Source organism: Amblyomma maculatum, unplaced genomic scaffold, assembly GCF_055883805.1.
Source record: "Amblyomma maculatum isolate TAMU_Amacu unplaced genomic scaffold, ASM5588380v1 scaffold_39, whole genome shotgun sequence".
In the NCBI taxonomy this organism is placed as follows: domain Eukaryota; kingdom Metazoa; phylum Arthropoda; class Arachnida; order Ixodida; family Ixodidae; genus Amblyomma; species Amblyomma maculatum.
In genome coordinates, this window is record NW_028146764.1 from 708,621 (window position 1) to 731,532 (window position 22,912).

Here is a 22,912-nt window from a genome sequence, read left to right on the forward strand (position 1 = left end):
CTTCCTCGTTTCTTTCTTCAGCGCTTCCTGACAAAATTATATTAATGTAAAAATACTATTTTTCTCGGGAACGTTGCTTCAACTACTAAACATATTAGCTATATTTGTATGCATGCTGAAACTTTTCTGCTTGATCTGTTTGAAAAATAAACCTGTACATTTTTATTCCAAGGACTCAACCCCAAATGATTGTCGGCTTCGGTAGAGCAAGCGGGTAGCAGCAATAATGTCAAGCACGACAAAACTCAAATGAAAAATAAAAATTTACTGGCAGTACCTTCGTTTCCTTCCTGACTGATGATGGAGAACAAACCCAATATTAACATGAAAGAGTTTTCCCGTTATGAGGGACAATTACAGAATAAACATAAAAGCGCCACAACGTTAAACACGAGACGGGACATCTGTGTCCAGTGATTTCTCTCTGGTGTTTTAAAGGGAAAACCGACATTGTTTTATATTTAAAATGTCGACGGCTAGCCAGAATATGCCAATAATTGTAAACCACTGTTAGCCCATGTTGGTTCAAGCACTGGCGAAGATCAATGAACAACTGTGGCAGAGCATTGCCTATTTATCTCCGTGAATCATGGGCAACGTTGGTAAAAAGCTTGACTTTGCCAAAATAACAAGACAGGATCCATATGCCCGCGAATTGTCGCCCATGGTTCATCTCTTCAGGATCCTTTATGGAGTGCTACTTGAGTAGTAACGTCAGCCCTTTACTACGAGTTCTTTAAATTGTTTTGTGTTCCCATTAGGTTCGTGAGGTTTAACGTGTGTGTTCCCATAGCAGCAGTGGAAAAACGCTATATGACTTCAAAAGCAATCAACAGCAATCCAATGTCTTGTTAGAATTAGGCAGTTGGAATTCCCGGATCCGTGCCAATTTTTCGTTTGCCGCTTTCTGCCAGCTGGAGCAAGGATTTGGGCAGGAAGCCCCCGGAATAGTCACGCTGCACATGTCTTTCCATACAAAGCTGCAGACGCTGGCCCGGGCATTGCCTCACAGCTTTTGAAGGCGAGGAGCCTCATCAAGTCCCCCCCCCCCCCCCCCCCCTGGTACCGTGTAATTTGCTTTCTTAACCCCAGCCAAACAGCCTCAGTCCTCAGAGGATATCCTTTATGGAAGGTTAGGGGTCTGTTTTACCGACTTTCATTTTCTACATTGGTGTAGAAACTAGAGACTGTTCATTATGGAAACCTGCGGCGGATATAGGTATTGTTCAGCATGTAAACCGCATTTCCTCTCTAGAATTTGTAGCTTCCGACAGACGCCCACTGGAGAACGCAAGAGCCTCGCTGGTCTACAAGACCATCATCCCTATCTCCGGTATACAAATTCAAAGAGCTATAGCCTATTACAGAAGAAAGAAAACTCTTCCTGGGCCTCCTACCGGCATGTCCGAGCTGCTTTCCTGCCGGCTACCACATGCCAGGCATATTATTAGAATGCATGTAACAACGGTACTAAAACAATAGAGAATGAAGCATCCAAAGGGACAGAGCGCGATAGACATGGCTGTAAGTTTTGCAGGATACGAGGATTCAAGCATTCATTGACGCGTCCGCTCTGGAGCAGTGCAGGCTACTTCATTTATACCTTCTTTTGGCCTCTTTGGCGGAGGTCGCATGCAGCGTGTGGCAGATATTGTTTTGACCTATAGTTCGACAGCCGCACGCATATGTTGCTGGCACTTCACATGCGAGGCGAAAGCCCCACGTCAGTTTCTGTCGTTACAATATGCTCACGCCGGATGAAGCTATACTTTTAAATCGAGATGGACATGAAATATCATAGGTCGATGGTGAGACACGAAATCTCCGCGACAGATACTTAGTAGGCTGTTCCCTGTAATACACCGGAAATAAACCTATACGGCGGATACAGCGTGATTAAGAGATAGTGGAAATAGGTTGTTTTAACAAAACTTCTTGCAGACAAATGGTTGGCGATACGAAGCACTTTCATGAAAGGACACACAATATACCTGAATGGCACTCTCTCTCTTCACAGAGGTATCATCGGCACCTCCAAACTGGTGCCTCGTTATCAAGTTACTTTTTTGAGGGTCGTCGATTCCGTTTGCAGACTTTTTAATCCCATATGCAAATACTCATTATATCACTCTAAAAATGCGTTGTTATTAGAACAATCTACTTTTGTCTGCAGATATAAGGTGGTTACACTAAACATGCAACACCAATATTACCTTAAATTTTTATTTCGCCATGAAATATTTTCTTTCATCAGAGCATGTCAGTATGGCATGTGGGTTTCTCACAACGTTATCTCAGAATGTGGTTATTTAGAGGCCACCACTGTGCATGTCAATTAAAGTCTTTTTGATCAATACAGATATTATCCCCATACCACCGGCGTTGTTGTATGATCCAATGAAAAGCAGCCGTATTCCTGTTTCCGTATGCCTTTTGTTTAAACCTAATGAGACATAAACCAACTTCTCACTCCTTGCAAATAAAACGCCGTTTGCCATCCACTGTAGTTTTTTTTCCAATCTTTCGCAAAGAGCCGATGCTGCGTCTTTGAAAGGAAGAACACATAAAAGAAAACAATTTTTAGCAGTCATCGTTATCCTAACAGTATAATTATAGAATGTCATGGAAGTTATGTGGTCGAAATTGGCCAAAAATATGAACCGGCAATCAATACCTTTTTTGGAGAAGTCTAACTGCTGTTAACTTGCCTCTTCGTTCAAAGGTTGTCGTTGAGAAATTGGAGGGTTGATGCATAAGGCGGAGAACTTTCCAAAAATGCGGCTTGCATACAAATATATAGGCCGATTCGTAGAATATCAAACAATGCTCATTTGAAATCAACCATTCTCCACCGCCTTCTTACAAGGTGAAACCATCAAGAAAACGCTAGTTGTGACGATCACGGGCAAACGAGTTCCTACATTTATTCTCCATTGAAATGTAGCTTGACATATGGGTGTCTTCATTCAGCATGAAGCAAGGAGGAAAGCATTTTTTTATTTTAATCCGGGAGCAGAGTAAATGCTGCGATTCTGTGAGAAGCGCCGCCTGCAGATGTCTATGACGTATCTGCATTGTTAGTTATAGGACATCATGGCAAATCATCACCTCGTTGACTTCAAAATTAGCACCGTTTGATATTTTAATATCTGGAAACAAATTCGAAACATGAAAAAAGTATCTTACAAACTGTTTCGGCCTTTTCTGGCTACCCTTTTGAGACACACTTCTAAACAATAACTTACAAGTTTGAAATCTAGAATCAGTTATATTCTGCTCTAATGCCTGCGTCCAGAATAGCGTAGAATTGAGCAAAAATACTAAAAAAGACTCAAAATTGGGAATTCAGAGCAAAAAAAAAGGCATTTCAACCAACAACATATCCGCAATTGCGGCCGTCACTCACCTGGACCTCTGACATTATATTGCTATGTAAAGTGCCCTAAAAGCACATTTGTGAACAGAGATTGGTGGTTAAGGAAAATGGCCAGTTCCAAACCGCAGATCAAGTTATGAAATTCCTTATTAAAAAAGTTAAAAGACAATATCTCATGTTCCTGCCGCAAAAAGCAAAACTAGCGGTTTTTCCGCATAAAGCGTACCACAAAACTGATCTTACACGCAGGAAACTTGGTGCGAACAGCAGCTCTACTTACGACCTGTCAGACTGAATGCGATACATTCCCGCATCATGCGCTTTCATTGTTTCCAACACGCATAAGATATATATGCCACGAATTCAGCAGCAACCTTACCTGCAATGTATGCAACTCTATATAGAGCTACTGGCGGAAATTGATTATACGAGGCCCGATATCATACCGCCTTTATTGAGCGCAGAACCGCAATCAGTATGTCACGCCAGTAGTTGACGGCCTCTCCATCAAGCATCAAGTACACAATCAAGACCCCAGGGGGTCAAACTTTCCGGGACCATTCACTAAGGCCTCTCCGACTAGCGCCTGAGTTCCTTTCGAACTTCAAATATTGCAGTCCATTGAAAAACAAAACATATAAACATACAGTATGAACCGCCCCGTTCCAATGTTTTACACTGTGAAAACGCACTGTACGTAAGGTTGCATACAGCTGAACAAATCGTGTCGATTGTTTTGTATGGCACATTAGGTGCGGCCTGTCGTATGGAAACAACAAATTCGACATAATTCTCCTGCCAAATACTGGCAGAGTTACTGAAGTGGTCTTTCGAACTACAATATTTTGGCCGTTAATCTCGATTTCTAAGATATGTCAGAAAAACATTACTATGAAATGCACACCGCGGAGCGCGCTTTATACCAGGCAACATGCGACAGTTTGTGTAGCAGAACAATCTGACTTCATCACAGACGCTTCGGTTCTGTAGACTTCTTCTAGACAGAAATAACCAGTAACCTGTAATTATCTACCGAAAATTTGGATAAATATTACCCGAAACATTACTGAATAAACACGTAATCAATTGACATAAAATGACCCAAACATCAAATATTTGCATGTAATCGAAGCCATAAAAATTTGTGCATACTCAGAGAAGAAAAACGTAAAGAGTTGCGGCACTAAGTTAGGAGGACAAATGCAGCAACGTGGTTTAGTTATTGTCTGTTATTTTCACCAGAAAGCTAGAAACTCCTCTGAAAGCCGCAATTAAATTTGAAGAATATTAGATATGGTTATTTCGAGCGAATAAGTGGAGGCAGAGCATGACCGACGCGAATGAGATCAGTTTGATCACGTCGGCGGGCCTGAGCGAGCGTTCCGGCCTGCGAAATTCCGTTTCCTCAACGGTAGGGTTCCGTAACTTCTTTCTCCTCACTGGTTGACTCTCAGCGGGTTAACCGGCGAGTGTTGCCGGGAGGTGTCGATATAAAGGTAACATACACTCACTGAAGGCAAAAAATGACTACGGTAAAGGTAAAGGAATAGTGTTAAATATATCATGCCGTCATCTCGTGGCTCTATTCACGGATGATTTGCGGCTATTAAGAATAAAATGATTGCATAATGCAATCTAAAATGGAACGCCCCCCAGAAAACAGCTCGGTAGCTTATTTTAACGTTGAAATGAAAAAATTCAGAAACAAAATTGCATATACAGGATTCGAACAGATATTTCATTATCTCCATGCTTATGTATGTAGTGTCAATCCATTGCGCCATGAAGCAAAGAGTACGGCAGTCTTTAAATGCGCTCGTTTTCATTTTTACAGTATTTCCGCTATCTGTCGCCAAGTGACGCTGCTAATAGGACCGCACCGTTGAGAGAGCGGAATCGCGCTTTCTGCGAACGCCACTCCCAGCTTCTTCTTTCTCCTCTGTATAAAACTACCCAGGGCTCAATTGCTCCGACCGTGTACAGTGACGAATGAAAAATTTGACAGATGCATGGCATAACAATGGGCGTGCCGGGATGGGTTAGGACAGGAGAGGAGGAACGAGGTGGGTTGCCGCCATTACATTAAGCAAGGCCTACCCGCTCAATGCAGTTTGCACCAAGTTCCCCGCTCGCCCAAGTTTTATTCCAGCTTGCATGGCCGGCAGTCACCGAACGCTGGTAGCCTGTAAAGAGAAAAATCAGTAGGCAATAAATTGATGCGATAAAGACACATGAGCGCTCCCTAAACGCCAGCAAACCTTTACAGTAAGTTAATTTGCCTTCATTTTGCTTGACTTAGTGGTAGACTAGCATAATTCTGAAGAAGAAAGGACAAGACAGAACGACAAAGTTACGACTACACTTCGTTTCTATGTTCGAAATATCAATGAGGATGCTATAAACCAAATATAAAGATACTATAAAAAACATATTACAGTCGTCATACCGTCCTCCTTTGTTCTGATAGAAATGTTCTCTCTTTCGCACTAAACACAAATGATAGATCATTCAATTAACTGGCTTCATGTTTGATCAAAGCCATGGAGGAAGCCTCCTATATCTTACGTGTGATTTGATTTCTTGATCTCTGCAGCATGGATGTTCTTTTAAATAAGGGTTCACATTTATGCCTTGAGCAGTGTGGTTCCAGGTTGATAGTCATGACTTCTGAAATATTGTTGCTGCCTCGCAACTTTTTATTCATGCACTTGCTCGTCTCACCCACATATGCCACACCACAAGGAAAGTGGTATCTTTTGCAGCACTCCTCATGCACAATATACAAATTTGGTCTTGGAGAAAATCTTATACGCAATAGTTAGCAGCAGTAAACAGGAGACAGAAGAGTCGTACTGCAATGTAAAGCACAAAGACTAAAGTTGTACCTTGTGCAGCACTCCTCATGCACAAGACACAAATTTAGTCTTTGTGCTTTACACCGCAGTACCACTCGTTTTCTCCTTTTTTCTGTTGCTAACTATTGCGCATAAGGTTTTCACCTGCATGGCACAGAAAATACTGTCAATACTGCATCCCTTCTTGCCCATTTTTCAACCTGTCTGAAGGCGCATGAACATAGGGCAGAACAACAGAAAGGCATGAAGTGTTGGTGACATTTTCTGCACCAAAAAGGCTGAAAATCGTCTGCGCAAAACTTGACAGCACAAAAATGGGACGCAAGAATGGCATTGCGCACTAAATCACAAGAAAACGTTTGTAGCTCATTTGTAACCTATGAGGGAGTGGTGTACATCATACCACGTTCTTGTGGTGCAGCATATTTGGGTGAGACGAGCAAGCGCGTGATTGAGAGATTGCGAGAGCTCTGCAACAAAGTCTCGCGAGGCACTGGCAACCTGGCAACGAAGTTCCCCGACCACGAATGGGAACCACTGTTTAAAAAAACGTCTATCTTGCTGAGATCAAGACATCAGGACACACATTTGATATGGGAGGCACTTTCAATGGCATTGATGAAAAATGAAGTTGTCTTACGTGAGCAGTCCTTCGTTGCGTTGACAGCGAAAGGTACAAAATGAAATGTAGTGTGAAGGCTGTCACATAATTTTATTCGTAGTTCTACTTTTACTATTGCTTTTTTCTCTTCTGCTCTGTTTTCATGTTTTTGGTTTTGGTTTATATTAAACTTGTTGATGTTGGGGAGGACGAAAGGAAGAGTAGATGATAGTCTGCGCTTGTGCCTTGTACTGTCATTTTTAGTACTGTACTACAGCGACCATTTTAACAGAAGATTAGAGCACCCTGCGCAGGCTGCTTCCTCGTTTTAAACAAAGCGGACTGAACAACGCCCGCTTATACTATCAACACAGCACTAAAAATCACATTATCAATACCTACCCACTATCCCTATTGACACACGATGAAATCCGCTTCTTATGCCTGTTTCGGGTGGATCGAGGGCGTGTTCCCTCTTTGAACCATAATCGTCTATCGACTATCGAAGGCGAACAGTCGATATGATATATGCGCTCCCGGCAACCCTTTTCTTTTTTTCGATGTGCTAAAGCATAAGTTATATCATTAAGAATACTTTATCTATGAATTCAGTATTTTGAGTTTTAAATGCAAGTAAGTTCTGTTGAAAATCGAAGCGTGAGGTGAGGGCCGAAAATAGGCCAATTCTGTCTTCAGTGGCGAGAGTGGAGTGAGACCCACTCTGCAGGCAACCAAGCCTAACTTGCCGAACACACGAAGAATTTTTCACGGTGTGATGTCACCGGAGGCGCTGCTATGCGGTTCATGTTTGCTACCTTCGCTCGAGTGGACTTCAGGCGTTTGATAGCTGATAAGGTCCTCGCTTCTAACGCTCAAACGATGTGTCACAGTCCCTTCGCAAGACAAAGATCGCGAGGCAAAGGTAGAGCCAACATCACAAAGCAAATGAATGTTTAAGCGATACACAGTGCATCGAAAAATGGTTCGCTTAATAAGCCGTGCTGTCACGTTGAATCAGCGCATATGAGTGCCATCACAATCCTTCATCAATGTCATTATTTGCATAAATGTGGAATAATTTTACAATAAATTCGATTTCCTTTTCTCTGCGGCGACAGCGAACATTTCTTGAATTTCCTTGTTAATACCATACAAGTGTTTGCGATCTGAACAGTGTTTGCGATCTGATGTATACTGACACGCGCGACACATTCCTGTTGTAGCATTGTGCGTTCCCCGTAGCGCCGCTTCGTTTTCGTCGAATTTGCGCCCTACGATTTAGAAGCCCCTGGAGTAAGGTGCCGACCGCTTTGTGCTGTGTGCTGCACGGTTACAATACAGGCTATAGCGCTGGTATGCCATCGTAGTCCGATGTAACAACAGCGTCAGCGGACGCTTTATGTGCATTGCAAAGTTGTTCTGAATGCATTTGCGACGGTTTCGCTAGCGCCTGTAAAGCTCGACGGGCAAGTATATTGATATCCGAGAGCGCAGTTTCTCCGTAGCCGATAGGCTCGTTGGGCGAGGCCCGCCTTAGCATTTGCGGGAATAACGTTTAAACGACACACTCGGTTCGTAAGTTATGGTTTCACCTGACTCGAAAACTCCGGCGAAACTCTTGAATTTTAAAGCTCCACTGATAATCTATGGACTGTCATGGCTAGGCGAGGCGCAGCGTGGACTATTCCTTTGAGCTACGGCAAACGTCAGCGTGACTGACTTAGAGCTCCATAGTAATTTCGACTGCCAAATATACATTCACACTACCTGTGCTACGCCTGGAAGACGAATAGGATCAGCGTTAATACATGCAGATGCATTTGAATCTATCAGTGATCCTTAGCGTAAGTGCGCAACACATCTAAAGTTGCGCAGACACAGTGGCTCGCTAAAGGTACAGGCCACCACCCGAGCATGCTTTTATGAAATGAAATTTCTTTCTCTGCAGCATGACGATGTATGAGGGATGTATCGATGGCACATAGACTAAAATACAGGTTCTTGTGCATAGAAGGAGTGACGCAGTCTATGAAGTAAGGCGCTTTGCTCTCTGCGTGCATAAACAGACGAGTATTCACCGCTTCTCAGACATAGTTGTGCACGATGGGGCAGAGTTGTGCGCACATGAGCCCCGAATTTAACTTAATGTGCCATTTCTTCATTGAAAAAACGAGCGCAGTCTGCCAGTCCATGTGGACAGGGGAGGGTGAGTTGCCCGTTGAATTTGCGCGGAATAAAAGAAGCCAATGTTGAACACGTGCCGTAGCTTTCCTTAGCTGGCAAAAATATCAGTAATTGCAAGTTGTGCTAAGGCGCATTCAATGCGGATTTTGCACGATATAGAATGCTCCTAAAGTGCGGAAAAAAGCGGAATAAGACGCTCTAAAAATAGTCCAACAAATGACTTGTGTAAGTAATCAACTCCCTGAAATGATAAAGAAGGTAAAGAATGCACGAAAGAACTGAACCCAAAATCAAAACTAAGTAGCCGGTCAGCCACCCGCACACTACTCCGCCCGCTACATGGCGTAGAACACCCAAAAAGGAGAACCACAGTGTCAACTTGGGAGGCACTGGTGTGAACGGAAATAACGGGAGCTGGTCTTGCCGCTTCACTACCTCCCATATTGGCTCAACACACATTTATAGAAGAGAATGTAATACTTAAGGGAGAACTAGCGAAAATGCCATGCAATATATACTAGCGATATATACCATGCATGCTAGGATGCCGATAGTAGAAACGCCTAGTCCACTACTGCCACATTCTAGAACCTCAAAGCGGAGCCTTGCCTAATCGGGCAAACCCCTATACCAATGCAGGTGAGCCAAAACTGGGATTCAGTAGCCAGCGCACCGCCACCAAACAATACTGAGCAAGCTCTCATCTCAGTTATCGAAAAAAAAAAACTGCCAAACTCGCGGGCGGGTAGCTGAGTACACCACAGGCCTCCTCCAGTTCAATATAGAATCTTTAAAATCAGGACCTTCAAAAAGGGTAGCAGCAATTGTTCACGAAACCTTAAACAACTACCTCGGTCCCCTCGTGGTGAAGACAGCACAACTTATACAGTCATTTGTCGCGAGATTTATCGCCGTAGAAGTAAAGTTGATCAGAAAACTGCCTGTTATTTCAAACCTTAAAGCCATTGAGATGAGCCTTGAACGTAAACTTCCAGAACTCAAGATTCCCCTAGTGAAAAACCTCTATGAGTAACAATAACCTGATACAAATTTCTCATACTAATCGCATACTAAACTCGTACAAATGTCATATCAACTCATACAAATATCATTCAGCGTTGAGAAACACATGAGATTGTATGAGTTTGTATCAGTGTGCAGTTTTGAGCAACCGCAATCGCGGTTGCTCAAAACTGCACAAACCTATAAGCCATGTGAACTGCAGGTCGCTTGCAGCGAAAACTTTACCTAGGGTATTAGCGCTTTGTTCGATGTCACCAACCTCCACCTCCGATGATGCCAAGGGAGTCCAGATCCTACACTGGAACTTCGCAGTCTATAAAAACAGAAACCCATTATTACAGTGATATATTGGGACGCCCAGGTTAAGATAACGAAGAGAAAGGGACGATCGTGAAAAAGTGAACAGTACGAACGGTCGGCTCGTGCTGGGGGACCTAGCAAGCAGACTAAAGCTTCCGGCGCTTCTCATACGGGCAATAAAACCTCACTCGTGGTGCCTGTCGCCAAAGGTCGCACTGCAATCTAGATAGTGAATTGTTCCACCGCGCCTGTTGCTCAGCCCAAAGGCTTGAAACTGCATCCCCTAGAGCCGACCAGCTTGTATCTGCAGCCTTTTTTACAGAAGCCATCGACACGAAAGTGACTGAGTTCCCCGATGAATCGCGATTAGTTTGCATGATTGACCCCTCGCGCTCTACGAATGAGCGCCGTGCTCTGTTGGCTATTCTAGGGAGACACTGTTCCTTGTTTGACTTTCTCGGTCAAATGGGCCATCTTTAATTCCTTCTTGGGCCCTGCATTGGATCGACACCGGTGCCCCACATTCAATCCAACAACAACCCTACCGAGTGGCACCAGCTGAATGAAAAGTGATGAACAAACAAGTTCAGGAGATGTTAACGAAGGGCGTTTATCAAGAGTCTTTTAATTTTTGGGCTGCACCAGTGCAAGAAGGACGGCACAAGGCAATTTTGTGTTGATTATCGTCGTTTAAATGAGGTCGCTCGGAAAGACGGATATCCTCTTCCCCGTATATATCATGCCATTGACTGCCTTTCATCAGCGTCCTACTTTTCTTCTGTAGATCTGAGATCCTGTTATTGGCAAATTCTAATGCATACAGCCGAAAAAGGAAACACTGCATTTTTACACCCGTTGTCCTTTACGAATTTAAGCCAATGCCATTCGGCCTCTGTAATGCACCAGCCTCCTTCGAGAGATTCATATATATTATACTTCGCGGAATAGAACAGTAGGTCTGCTTGTGCTACAGGACGATGTGGTAATTTTCGGGGAGACATTTAGCGAGCACACTGTTTAGATCTTGTGTTCGACTGTATGCGTAAAGCAAGCACTGTACTGAACTTGAAGAAATGTCGCTTTGGAGCTCGTTAATGCTTGTTCTCGGGCACCTCGTGGATAAAGACGGCGTAAGACTTGATCCCGTCAAGGCTGAAGCGGTCGCGTCCTTCCAGCTACCCCAATCCGTCAAATAGCTGTGGAGATTCCTGGAATTATGATCGTACTTAAGCCGTTTTATTCATCGCTTTGCGGACATCACGCGCCCCCTGACAAGCCTCCTTTACAATGATGTGCCTTTCGAATTGTCATCTGAGTGCGACTTCACATTCCACCAACTTAATTTTTTTTCTCACGTCGCATGCCGTGCTCCGACACTTTGATTCATAAACGCCCACAGATGTTCTTACCGACGCCAGTAGTGTTAGAATCGGCGCAGTCTTTTTCAACACCCCGAAGGCAACGAGCAGGTTGTTGCTTGCGCCAGTCGATCACTTAGTAGGCCGCAACAGAATTACACCATTACAGAGCAGGAATGCCTAGCCGTCGTCTTTGCTACGCAGTGTTTTCGATCCTATCTTGATGGACACCGGTTAAATGCCATTACCGACGAGCATGCGCTCTGTTGGTTAATTCAACCTCAGGGTCCCATGCGGCCACCTTGCGTGATGGGCCCTGTGGCTACAAGAGTATTATTCCACAATCGTGTACAGAAATGGTCCGCAGCACGCTGACGGACTGTCTTTCGTGCCTGCCCCTTTCTGCGACGGAGCCTGCTGCCGATAATTTCGACAATTGCGTCGCGTCGGTGCCACCGGCTCTTCATGACATGCCAGCGTTCAAGAAAGCGCAAAAGATCTAAACCTGCAGTCTTTCTTCGCAGAAGCTCAACACCCATCAGGTCGACACAACGTTTGTGTCCGTGGTGGCCTGCTATGGAAGTAAAACTATTCTTCTATGAGCCCCCGCTTCCTCCTAGTTGTTCCGAAGAGGCTGTATACCTCTGTCTTGCAGGCAATATACGATGAACCTACATCCGGCTATTTCGGAACAGCGCGAAATCTCCACCGCGCCCAGGAATGATTCTGTTGGCTAAAATGCGAGAGACGATTGAGAAATACGAAGCTAGCTGCCCTCGGTGTCAGCGCTATAAACTTGCCACATGCGTTGCAGTGGGGCACCTTTGCCATGTGTATCATTTGAGCAACTGGGCGTTGATCTCCTCGGCCCCCTACCGCAGTCCTATAATGGAAACCGCTGGATTGTGGTTTGTGTTGACTACCTGACTCGGTATTGAGAGATGGTAGTCCTACCGGCGGCTACTGCATCTCAAGTAATATTTTCTTCTCCGGACCCCGTGGTGGGTCCGGCCTCCGGACCAGCCACGGATCCCCGCGAGGTATTATTACTGACCGTGCTCGCCAGTTCTACGCCGACGCTGCGGAGAAGTTGCTCTGATCGCCTTACAATCCTCAGACGAACGGCCTAACTGTACGCTGATTCCACGCGCAGGAACTGTGAGACTACTATCTTTAGATTATTATGTTTACTTCATGTTCGTTCCCCACCGTACACTTTAAACACAATCCTCCCCCTTCCTGCTGGACCTGATGAAGATTCCTCTCTCGCGGAGACAGTCTGCCTTGCCGAGGAAGCCTGCCGCCTTGCCCGCTCAAGTAATTTTGACAACCCTCTTGAAAATCGTCCCCGGACACGAGGTTAACGAAATAGGCCTCAAATTCTCTATTGCTAATTTCTTTCCCGGTTTCGGGATCATGATGATCACCGAGTGTTTCCACTCCACTAGAACCATTCCTGCTTCCCAATGCTTGTTCATGAATTCTGCCAGTGCCTTGATATCGCTGTTGCTCATGTTTCGATGTATGCCTTTAGCCATCTTGTCGCCAGCCGCCGTGTTTCGAATTGCGCTGGCTATTGCTGCCCGGACTTCTTCCTCCGTGATCGACTCGTCCATTTTCAGATATGAGTCCCCTTTGTACTCTTCTGTGTGTGGAGATGGATCCTCTCTCTACTCAGTAGCATTTGCCATGGACAGTCTTGGTCAAATCTTTCTTCGTGCCTGGGAATGCCTGTAGCAACCGCTCCATCGACTTCTGTCGCTCTCGATTCGTCTTTGCTGGGTTCATGATGGCCTTTATTGGAAGTGATGAGCGTCCCCTGCAGAGAATCGCGGAATTGGACCTAGTTGCCTCGCGCCAGTTGTTCGGTGCACAGCGCCGCATTTTGTGTTATCTCCACGATCTTGAGCCTAAGCCTTCGATTCTGCCTTTGTTTCTTCCGTCTTCTTTACATACCCCATCTCGCTTCTCACAGGTGCAGTAGATGGGCGTCTATTTCCAGGGCCTTATTTGTGCGTGTCAATTCCAGTATAAATCTCTTTTTGCTTTTGCGGAGCGACCCGCAACCAGTTATCAATATCCTGGATCTCGCCTTGGTCCTCCTCCTGCTCTCCCCTAAACTTGTGGCAGTTTGTAATCCTGACTGCACCAATTTTATGCCCGATCTTGTACGTGCGAATGGTCGTCTTCGCTATATAGTCATCACTATCCAGATCGTTAAGTGTGTTTATCCCCTCAACGTCGCGGCAGTTCTTCACCATCGTAAGGTCCGGGGTAGTGTCCTTGCGCACACTGTTGCCCTTTCTCGTGGCTACTCCCGTGACCGTTACCAGTGCGAAGTCATGCCTGCCTATTAGCTCTCTATTTAGGCGGCCTCTCTTGCCCTATCGCATGTATGCCCAGCTCGGGTCTTTTGCTTTAAAGCTGTCTAATATATTTAGCTAATATCCTCTTGCCAAGTTCAATGTTTCTTCAAGCAGCCTGTCGAAGTCCATATTACGCTGCGAGGGGGCTGTAGGCATTTAGAATAAAAGTGCCCTTTTTGTCACACGTTTGCACCGCCTCCAGCAGCAGATAGGGTGTTTAAGTTCCTCTGAGTGGGTCATGCCGAATTCTTATAATGGTGTTCTCTACCATTGTCGCCACCTTCCAGCTCTCGCCGTCTGCAGCGAAGACCTCGTACCCGCGAAATGAAGGGGAACTTCATACTAGTTGTAGAGCTATCACAGCCGATAGTTCCGCTTGTGAGGCCAGCAACTGTGACAGCATCCCCTTCTTGCGTCTGATGTTCCTACAATATTCCACTGCCAAATCTCTAGGCGGTCTTGCTTCGCCCTTGTGATCAGCCTCAGATTGCAAGCTGGTCTGTCCCGGCCTGCAGTACGGCTTCTCGGCCCTTTCTCTTACAGTGGCGGCTGCTCTTTGCTTCCAAATGAGTTTGTTCATCTCGATTTGCATATCTCTAAGCGGTCTTACTTCGCCCTTGTAGTGTCTAGTAGTGATCAGCCTCAGATTGCAAGCAGGTCAGTCCCGGCCTGTAGTACGGCTTCTTGGCCGTTTCTCTTAGTGTGGAGGCTGCTCTTTGCTTCCTAATGAGTTTGTTCATCTCGATTTGCATCGCCTGGAACCCTTGTTCTATAGAGGCTTTTACTTGCTCCATGGCTTTCTTCGTGATTTGGTCAATTATGTACGGGAGCAGATGCGTTAGCTTCTCTTCTTCCTTCCTTCTTACGTTTTCGGCAGTCATAGGGGTCTTTGAGTTTCCGAGGGTATCGATTTTTGTGAATGTTTTTTTGTAATGTTAATTTTTGCTCTGCACCTGATCTAATCGTTTATTATTCATACGTTCTCCATTCTTATTGCTTTAAGCTCTGCTAGAATTTCTATTCTCTCCTTCTCTAGCTGATTTTGGGAAGCAAATGCTGGCCAGCTCACCTGATCAAGGTCTTCTCTCTTCTCTTCTTTCTTCTCCCAGACACTGGCTTACTCTTCTTTGCCGGCGTCTTGGACTCCGCCTTGGTCTCCAACCTGGGATGGGATGGGGACCTGAACCGCTCACGCGATATCAACTTCACCACCATCTCTGGACTACTTCGGATGCTTCTTCATGATTGCTCTCGTCTATGGGCGGCTCCGATGTGGCTTTGGGTGCCCTCTGACTTCTTTGAGATCTCCTTGAGCTTGCTTCGACAGCCGGGGACGCCAGTCGCATGTACTCCTCCACAAAAGAGCGCACTGGGGTTCGCACTCATGACCATCCCCCGGATCTTGCTTGTTGCATTTTCTGCATGCCCTGATAGACGGGTTCGGGCATACGTATGCTCGGTGTCCTTGCTTCGTTGTTTCATTGGCTGCCCTGGCAATTGCTTCGTTAGCTTGTACGGAATGCACGGGATGTCTCCCCGGTAGTAGCACCCCGCTTCGGTACGACTTGTCCCTCAAAGACAGTGAGGGTGACTTGTACTTGCCCATTGCTATGGCCGTTTATATTTTCACGATCTGGGTCCTGACGAACAGGTTGCTTCGTGGTTGATGTCGCTGCCACCCCTTTGAAGTACCATTCTAGTGTGGTCATGAAGGCGTTGACCGGATTGTCTCTTCCTTCTTACATAATGTAGCGCCGTTCACGCCACGCTCTAATCGCAAGCCATGACACGGCACTGGTTGAAAGAGAGGTGGCATTATGCGCCACAGCAATAAAAAAAAAAACATTTCGAAACCCAACGCTGTCAGAGCTGGGTATTCCTCGTATTAGCTCCTACAACACCAAACTAACTCTTCTACATGTATTTTGATTCACAAGGACTGCCCCTATAGCAGTTACAATAGATTAGGAACCCAGAAATGGGGTACATTATACCTTTATTCAACTATAAACAAGCACGCGCATGAGAATAAGCTCGTTTTCACTTAATATCTTTAGTCGACTGCAGCACCGAATGCCGACCTTTGAAGATATGTTTATAAAGGCTGTAAGGATGGCGAAAGCATATCCTCGTTTTATAGTCAGGAATTTTGACGCACATAACTGAATGTGGGACTAAAGTAAGGAGACCAGTGAAAGGTCGTCAATAAACAGCGGCGATTTCTGACGTCGTCCTGGCGATATTACCGCACCCGCAGCTTCCCACGTGAGTTGGAAACATCGTCTACAGAGATACCTGCCCTGGCCTTTCGTTAGTAAAGAATGCAGAACACTACGAATGGCGCAATACGCAGGAAGCTCTGGGTAGCGATAATTATATACTCCCCATTAGCTTTGCATCTAACTAACAACGCACACACCGGGAATAAGCTCGCATCTCGGATTGGTCCCGGTTCTGTGCCGTGGAGATGCACATCCTCACCACGAAAATGGACAACTGCGAAACGTGAACAGACGGGCTTTCGCGGAATGCGGTGCACTGCGGATTCCACCTCCAATGTTGTCAGAGCGCTCGAGCACGCGAATGCAGTTAGGCAGGTTGCGTTGCTTCTACTGCTGGCCGTGTCGGGCGCGTTTGATAACGTCTGCCGCGCTCCCATTCTCGCGACGCTTGAGAGGGCTGGCGTGGGCGGACGCTTGCTACAATACGTTCGGAACTTTTTCCAGGCGCGCTCTATGCGCGTTCGCGTGTGAGGTTGCTAGGTTGCGAGCCTCCGGCCGTCCCGGTTCCCCCTCCTCCCCTTGCTCACTGACTTCGTCCCCCTCTTTTAATGGCCGTCGCCGTGTGCGACTCGGACGAAGACAAGCAAGCCCTTCTGCGTCCGGCGGGACACCCCGCAGTGTTTCTGAGAATTGTGTTTTATGGCCCTCGAAGATGCGGTGCACGAATGCCCCAGAAATGGAGACGGGATGGGGACCGCTACTACGGCTACTGCTCCTTGGACCGTAGGTGTGGCTCCTGCTGCGAGATGCTTTTGTTCGTTGATTGCTTTTCCGTGTCGGTCCGCGGGGCTGTGGCCATGTGTTTAGGCATCCCACAGTTTCGAGGAAACGCGCGGGGCTGAAAAATAAAAACTTCGTTTGCCCCGACACGCCATTGACCTATTTCACTTTGACTAAATTCTCGGATTGGCTACCAAAAGTAGGACTGTGATTGATGCGTAGGAGGTGCCCCAGAAACCTGGGAAAACTGTATAAGGGTTTTTTGGTGCGAAATAGGGGAGAGCACGCCGGGTCTCGGCCGCCTCTGGACAGCCATCGTTTCAACTGCCTTTCTTCCTCTGCCCTGTACGTCTGTCTTTGGCTGTCTTAAATAAACGCCTTACATATTCAAGAAGTCTCCAACTTGCAACGTGTCGCCGGACGAGCGGAGGAAGGAGCTTGGCGCTCTTCGTTCGACTGACGCCCTATGCGATCACCAACGTCATTGTGATCACTTCGACAGTCATCATCCGGCGTAACGCAATTTAACTGGGGTACTTTCTCGGCGCCTCGCCCGGTCGGGCTAGGCGTGCCGCAGGGCTCTGTCCTGTCACCTTTTCTGTTCAATGTGGCGATGTCGTTGGTGCCGGGCTGCCTGCCTGCAGGATGCCGGCATCATGTGTACATCTCCATATACGCAGATGACATTGCTCTGTGGTGCCTGGTGCCGCCGGGCGAGACAGCACGGGTGCGTGCGTGCCTGCAGGCAGCTCTGACGGCGGTGAGCGACTGTTTGCACGGCCTAGGTCTGTTGCTCAGCGCGGATAAATCCGTCGCAATGGCCTGTGTTCCGAGCTCGCGCAAGCGACCACCGCCGCTCTGGACGGGACCCTCTTGCCGAGGCGACGTTCGGTGTGGTACCTGGGGTTGGACATAGACCAGCACCTTTCCTTCCGACCCGGGGTGATCAAGGAGCTAGAGGTCGAGCATCGCATGGCGCTCGGCAGAGGCTAGTAGAGTTTTGTCAAGAAAATAACCTGACCATAGCGAATACTCATTTTCAACAGCACAAGAGGCGCCTGTACACATGGACTTCACCGGATGGTATGTACAGGAATCAGATTGATTATATTCTTTGCCGGCAGAGATGGAGAAGCGCTATACAAGCAGTAAAAACCAGGCCTGGAGCCGATTGTGGCACCGATCATCAGCTTCTTGTTGCCAAATTTAAGCTTCGATTGAGGAAAACGCAGAAAACTAGACGGCCTTTCATGTATGATCTGGATCAAATTCCATCAGAATATCCTGTTGAAGTGAGGAATCGATTTCAAGAATTAGATCTAGACGACAGAGAGCCTGAAGAGATGTGGACTGGTGTGCGTGATATAATACAAGAAGTTTCTACTAATGTAGTTCCAAAGCAAAAGAAAAGAAAGCAAACTGGTTATCTGAAGAGGCTTTGCAAATAGCTTAGGAAAGGAGGATGGCAAAAGTTATGGGGGAAAAGAAAGATACAAGGCTCTCAATGCGGATTTTCAGAAAATCACAAGAAGAGATAAGAATGCCTTCCTGAACATACAGTGCCACGCAGTTGAGGACAACAGCCAATTGAGGAACACAAGAGCTCTGTATAAGACAATCAAAGATATCAACGGAAGCTTCTGTGCTAAGCTCGGCGTGATAAAGGACAAAAGAGGCAGGGACCTCACGGATATGCCTCAGAGATAAAGAAGAGGTGGCAGGAATACACAGAAGAACTGCACAAGAAGGACCCGGATGTGCAAACCCAACATAAGACTGCTGTGATTACTGATCTTGAGCCGGGCATCCTGAAGAGAGAAGTTGAATGGGCCTTAGCCAGCATTGCCAAGAACAAAGCTAGCGGAATTGATGGCGTTCCAGCTGAGCTGCTTCAAAAGCTCAACCATAACGACGCTGTTAACGTTCTGTATACATTATGTCAGCTAATTTGGACAACCCTGCAGGGGCCACAGGATTGAAGGAGGTCAGTATACATCCCTATTCCAAAGAAAGGCAGTGCCAAGGATTGTTCCAACTACGGCACGATCGCGCTTATTTCGCATGCTAGCAAGGTGACGAAAATCCTGCTAGGTAAGCTGCAGCAGTATGTGGATTGGGAGCTCCGGACGTGCAAGCTGGGTTTCGCAAGGGCAGGGGAACTAGAGACCAGATTGTCAACCTTCGCTGGATCATGAAAAAAGCAAGAGAGTTCCACAAAACCCATCTACTTCTGCTTTATTGATTATGCGAAAGCGTTTGACTGCGTAGATCACAGCAGATTGTGGCAAGCTCTCCAAGAGATTGGAGTTCCAGATCACCTCATCTATCTCCTCAGGAACCTGTATGAAGGGCAAGAGGCCACAGTCAGATCTGGGCATGGTCTTACGGATTGGTTTCCGATTGAGAAAGGAGTGAGACAAGGCTGCATACTGTCGCCCTGCCTATTTAACCTATATGCTGAGTGCATCATAAGGATGGCCGGTCTGGACGAGTCTTCAGCTGTAGTGAAGATTGCTGGGAAGCGTATCAACAACCTTAGACATGCGGATGATACCACTTTAATGACAGAAAGTGAAGTGGAACTCAAGAGACTTCTGATGCGCGTACAAGAAGAGAGTGAGAAGTTTGGGCTGAAACTGAACATTAAAAAGACAAAGGCATGGCGTCTTGCCCCTCAAGGCCTGGAGCATCAAGGGACAAGAAGTGGAAGCTGTGACAGATTTTCTCTTCTTGGGCTCCAAGATAACCCCGGAAGGAGACTGCAGCCATGATATTAGGAGACGCCTACTTCTGGGAAAGAGAGTCATGGCTAGCCTTGACCACCTAGTAAAGAGCAGAGACATTAGTCTGCCAACCAAGATCCGTATAACTCGTGCTATGGTATTTGCAGTTGTGATGTATGGATGCGAGAGTTGGACTGTGAAGAAGGCTGACCGCCAAGAATTGACGCGTTTGAATTGTGGTGCTGGCGGAGAATCTTGAGAGTTCCTTGGACGGCCAGAAGATCAAATCAGTCGATATTGTCGACCATAGACCCTGACTGCTCATTGGAGGGTGAAATTCTAAAGTTAATGTTCAGCTACTTTGGTCATCTGATGAGAAGAGAGGAGTCGCTGGAGAAAGATGTGATGTTGGGAAAGGTTGAGGGTCCCCGGAGAAGGGGTAGGTAGCTAACGCGATGGTTAGATGGCATCCTCGAGGCGCTGCAGATGAAGATATGTGATGTTAGAAGATAGTGAGAGACCGGAAAGCGTTGCGTGATATGGTCCATAGGGCCACGTAGAGTCGGACATGACTGAACGACTGAACTGAACTGAGTTCACTTACCAGAAGAATGTTAGCGACAATACTCAGGTAGAGTGCTGCTTATATGTTGAACCACTTGAAATAAAATTGCACAAGCGACAGGATTTTGAAGCAACGGCGGGTATTGAGATGTTGTTATATGTGATGAGCAAAGACTTTAGGTGAGAAACAAAAGGAGCAGTAAGGGAGCAGTCTTGGAAGTAGTGACCTACCTCTATACCAACCAAGACGCCGCCCCCCCCCCAAAAAAAAATACGGAGGCAACAACAATCCATATCACCATATACGTCTTCGGCATCAGCGAAATACAAGCCGCACTCATCACAATGCATCATGGCACTGACCATGTCATGATCACAGTTGACCTCCTTGCTAACCTCAACAGCAAAGCGCTCAAAAGCCTCACGCTATATATCAACGAGTGCTGGTGTTCCGGCACCCTTGCCCGATATCCCAGAAAACTCGCACAGTCAAGCTCTTTGAGGAAGCTATACAACACCACCTCTCTCGCTACCTTTAATACAACAACCTGCTGCCCCACAGTATGTTTGGCTTCGGAAACCACCTATCAACAAAAGATGACCTCCTGAAACTCAAACATGAGGGCATTGACTCAGGCCGTAGACGACACTTAGCGCCATATTGGCACTCGACTCAAAGGCAGAATTCGATAATATCAGGCACTCCAAATATTGGAAAATACTTCTAAGCACGCACTGAGGATTCCGGACCTATAACTACGTAAAAACATTCCTGCAGAATTGTCAAATACATATCAGTGTAGGCGATAGAAGATACAACTTCGCCCACCATGACACGAGGTGTACACGAAAGCAGCAGTACACTTACCGCTTCTTTTTACTCTGGCTTTTTTGCTTCTACTGGACCAACTCAATGCCATAGAAGGCATACAACATGCCTTATATGAAGAGGACATTACCATCTGGGCAACAAGAGGTAACGCAGGACAGATAGAGAAGGCGCTCCAAGAAGCCGCCAACACTGTGAAGAACTATATCACCAACTGCCGACTCACCTTGTCTTCTAGCAAGTCAAAACGTTTAGTCATGCGCTCCCGTGGTAGCAACGAACCGATCCAAATTAAGATTCACGAAACACACGTTTCCGAAAGACATACCATTCGCATCCTCGGACTGCGCATTAGCAACAAAGGCTTCAATGCGGCGACGTGTGAGCAAGCCAGCAGAATGATCTCACTTATTACGAAAAAGATGAACGTTATCCGAGAGACCGACACGTTGCGACTACTCCAGGCCTTTATCATCAACCGCATAACGTACGCAATCCGACACCTCAAGTTACGAAAGAACGATCTCAAGAAACTCGAAACCATACTTCGCATAGCCTACAAGAGGGCGCTAGAGCTTAACGCGATTCCAATGTCATGGCAGGCTTAATTTTATGAGGAGACCGTAGCTATACGCCTCTTCACAACGTAGCTGCGTCCACCCGAGGTCTTGAGTACCTACCGCAGTGAAGTTTTCGCAACAAAAACAGTTGAAGGAATGCTGGTCAAAGGAAAGAGGAGAACGAAAGGTACAAAAACGGCATTAATGTTACTAAAAAAAATATGTACGGAAACAAAATGAAGATTCAGAATATTTCGACCGGCTTGGCACAGTATAAAATCAGAGCATCGTGGGGCCGATATTTAATTTACATGTAAATAACAGTGAAAGAAGCAAGATGTTCGCAACGTTCTACATTTGCAGTCAACTGGCTCATTGAAACCTACTGCATACACCAACGCACCATGATTGTCAGCAATACAACTGCAGACTTCCTGATTCATTCTTAAAATGTGCTGCTATCGGTGATTCCGTCATCAAGTATGTTCAGAACCATTTGTTGATCCTGTGTCATCTCGTACTGGGGCCTAACGTTTAAAGACATCCCCAGGATGTTGGAGTACGTGCCTGGGAGAGTGAACAAATCCTACCCGCTGGGATTGTTGGTGTTGCCAGAAATCGGTTATCCTAGCCGCTTGTTCACCGGCGTTAACTCGTCAGGCCATTTGACATAACCGACCGGACATCAAAAAGATGACCACCAGTTTGCTTTTTCCCAATCCCCAAATTGTCATCAGAGGGAATCGAACTAACATTTTGTGATATGGTTTAACAGTCAGGTGGTGAGGATCAGGACTGAAGTTCGGCATCTCTGTATGTGCAGAGAACGGGCTCCCAGTATCCGTTATGTCATACATTGGTTCTCAACCAAGCCTCTTTGGCGCTTCCTTGCTGCTGATGGTCGCCACATGAACTGTGAAGCTGTCGGATTGCATGCTCCCCACTTGAAGGCGGAGTTCGAGTAGCCGCTTCAACGTTGGCAGCCGATCCCATTCTTTTCACGCAACAAATGCCCTCGAAAAGCTCTGGGGACGCGGCGCCGTCAATCCCTCTACCACCGCCACCAGTGCCGAAGCGACTTTACAACACACGCCGCAGCTAGGCAACGGCCGTCCAGCAGCCGGAACCAGGTCAAGGCAATTGACTACATCCTGTACAACGCAAACTAATG

General features: G+C 46.4%; 1 long non-coding RNA gene across 1 annotated transcript in view; it reads right to left on the reverse strand.

The window, feature by feature from the left end:
- Window positions 1–2,797, reverse strand: part of LOC146170822 (uncharacterized) — a 111,742-nt gene extending 108,945 nt beyond the window's left edge. Inside the window, exon 1 of the long non-coding RNA XR_014703103.1 lies at window positions 2,675–2,797. This is a non-coding gene — a long non-coding RNA (uncharacterized LOC146170822). The remainder of the gene's footprint in view (window positions 1–2,674) is intronic.
- Window positions 2,798–22,912: the final 20,115 nt, after the last annotated feature.